Source organism: Microtus ochrogaster, unplaced genomic scaffold, assembly GCF_000317375.1.
Source record: "Microtus ochrogaster isolate Prairie Vole_2 unplaced genomic scaffold, MicOch1.0 UNK87, whole genome shotgun sequence".
Taxonomy (NCBI): domain Eukaryota; kingdom Metazoa; phylum Chordata; class Mammalia; order Rodentia; family Cricetidae; genus Microtus; species Microtus ochrogaster.
The window spans coordinates 1497659-1500667 of NW_004949185.1; the positions used below are offsets into that span (position 1 = coordinate 1497659).

The window sequence follows — 3009 nt, forward strand, 5'->3', positions numbered from 1 at the left end:
CCCTGCCTCGAAAAACCAAAAAAAAAAAAGAAAAAGAAAAAAAAAAGATATCAAAGGGCCGGAGAGATAGCTCAGTGGTTAAGAGCACTGGCTGCTCTTCCAAAGGACTTGGGCTCAATTCCTAGCACCCACATAGTAACTCACAACTGTAACTCCAAGATCTGATACCCTCACACAGACATACATGCAGGCAAAACACCAAGACACACAAAATAAAAATAAATAAATTATTTTTAAAAGATATCAAAAATAATCAGATGAGAGGTCCAGAATGTAGATCCCTGGTACAGCATCCGGCACAGCATTTGTCTGTCACAGTCCTGGCTTCAATCCCCAGTACCACAAACAAAAACAGCATAATAAACCATCAGAGAGAGAAGAGGCGGAGGCAGTGAGCCAGAGTGAGGGAGCAGAGCCTCTGATAGAGGATTCAGGCTGTCGCGGCCAACAGAGGTGCAAGAGCTGGGACTCTCTGTGCACAGGGGAGCTGAGGCCAGCCAGGCAGGGAGGAGGAGAATCACGGGAACATGGGGGCAGAATCTGGGTGAGAGGAAGAGACGAGAAGTGGTTTTTACTCACTTCTCCTAATTACTTTCAAAGAGCTCAAATATTGGTGGGAGAGATTTTGCCAGATGAGGATCTAAAAAACAGGAGCGAGGTTGGACACCAGATTCCAAGCGCGGTGTGGGGCATCAAGACCACAGGTGAGAAGCTGGGAAAATGTGGGTTCACGGGCTTCAGGTGCAGAAACTCTTTCCTGAAGAAAGTTGCTGTAGGGCCTGGAGAGATGGCTCAGGGGTTAGGAGCACTGACTGCTCTTCCAGAGGACCCAGGATCAATTCCCAGCACCCACATGGCAACTCATAACTGTCTGTACAGGATCTGATACCCTCACACAGACATACATGCAGGCAAAACACCAATCAGTGCTCATAAAATAAAAATAAATTATTTAAAAAAAAAAAGAAAGACAGAGGAAAAGAAAAAAGAAAGTTACCTTGGCTGAAACATTTTTTAGGTTTTCCTTCTCCTCCTCGAGGTCTCTGAGGTGACTCCCACCCTTGGGTGCTCTTTGAAATCCTCTGGGGATATCACAGTATTGACACTCTAGTCTCTCCATCCAGAGATTCTGATTTCAAGACCAAGGATGTCACCTGAGCTTTGGGCTTTAAAATTGCTCGCCTCCAGCCCCAGGATCCTACCCTAGAGAGTCTTGTGTGGTGGAGTGAAGGGTAAATTGTTTGGGCCTTGAAGGACAGGAACAAAAATAAATACAGAAGATTCCTGGAGAAAGCCTAGGGGTGACCTAGAGCCCAGGGGGGTCAGAAACTCATGATGAACTTCAAGGGGTTTGATTCACGCCTGGCCCAGTCTAGAGAAGTGGGCCTGAGATTTCGGTGCTGCTGGTTAAAGGTGTGGAGGGGAGAATGGTTGAAACTTGGGTGGACCGGGGAAGAGTGAGCTCTAAATTACAAAGCACAGACAGACTGTAATTTGGTAAGCAACGGAATTAGCAATGAGCAATCTTGAAGGACTTCCGATCCTTCAGTGGGGATTGCTGTTGACCTAGTTATCACTGGAGGCTCCCGTTCTTGCGGCCCAGGGGATAGGTTTTTCGGCTGGGGTGGTGCTTCAGGCCTTTAATCCGTGTCTTGAAAAGTCAAAGGAACAACAACAGAAGCACGCCTGGACCTTCTGCAGCTGGGGTGAGTGCCCTGCTGATGCCCACTCCTCTCCCCCACTTTTTATTTTGAGCCGGGTTTCGCTAAAGTTGTTTAAGTTGATTTTGAAATGGCTCTGCTACGTGTGTCGATGTGTTTGCCACGTCACGTGTGTGGAGTTCAGATTTTGGAAGCAGGGTCTCTCTTGAGCCTGCTGTACTGCATATTCCTGGTTGGCTGGTTTGGAACATTCCAGATGGTTGTTCTGTCTCCCACTATAAATATATTCCAAAGATCAAACTCAGGTAGTCAGACTTGTTTGGTGAGTGTTTTGTGTCCCTGAGCTCCCCCATCAGCCCCCAGACCCCAGACAGGCCTTGAACTTTGTCCGTCTGTCCTTGAACTCATAAGGATAAACCTGGCTCTTCCTCCCTAGTGCTTGGGATAAAGGCATGCACCACCACCCCAGGCAGGCTTTACGCTCAAGGTCTTCCTACCTCAGCGTTTGCAGGTAGAACTACAGGCCTCTACCACCAGGCCTGGTTTCTGAACCCCCTTTATTTCTCTCTCCTCTTCGGCTGGGGATGCAGCTGGGTGGTAGAGCACCTATCTAGCATTCGTGAGGTCTTGGGTTTATTGCTCAGTACAGACAGAGACAGCTGGTTAGCCAGATTGGTCTCTTCAGGCAATCTTCCCTTTTGAGCAGTGGTTCCATAAATAACTTTTTTGCTTTTTTGCTATTATTGCTGTTGTTCTGGCTTTCCTGGAACTCACTAAGTAGATGAAACTGATCTGAAGCTCAGAGAGATCCCTCTGCCTCTGTCTCCTGAGTGCTGGGACTAAAGGGGTGCACCCCACACGTAGCCCCCTGACTTGAAGACGTTTGAGTTGTGGAGTCATGTCAGAAGCAGGACTTGAGGGTTGGCTGACAGTGTTGAGGGTGACAGTGTATGGAGGAGGTGGGGAGCCCTTTCGGGGAGGCCACTGCAGTAATCCAGGATGAGGTAGGTAACCCCGGCAAGGGCTGTTGGGGAAGGGTGGTACCAAAGCATGCTACGGTTGTAGAGCTGATGCAGGCATGAGATGGATAAGGAGGATGTCTGGGGCATGCTGATATCAAAGGGGCCAAAAACGCACAGTGTGATAGCATTTCACCAAGTTGGTTTAGAGCAAAAGGAGTGAAGAGCACAGGCACGGTCCCCGTGGCTGGCCATGTTCCTCCATAGACAGGTTTCCTGTGGCATGGTCCCCGTGGCTGGCCATGTTCCTCCATAGACAGGCTTCCTGTGGCATGGTCCCCGTGGCTGGCCACGTTCCTCCATAGACAGGCTTCCTGTGGCATGGTCCC

The 3009-nt window shown here is 49.1% G+C and overlaps 1 protein-coding gene across 1 annotated transcript in view; it reads right to left on the reverse strand.

Annotated features, from left to right (window-relative positions):
• LOC101994656 (RT1 class I histocompatibility antigen, AA alpha chain-like) overlaps nucleotides 1-3009 on the reverse strand; it is a 629094-nt gene that overhangs the window by 523044 nt on the left and 103041 nt on the right. The gene's annotated exons all lie outside the window — the stretch shown is intronic.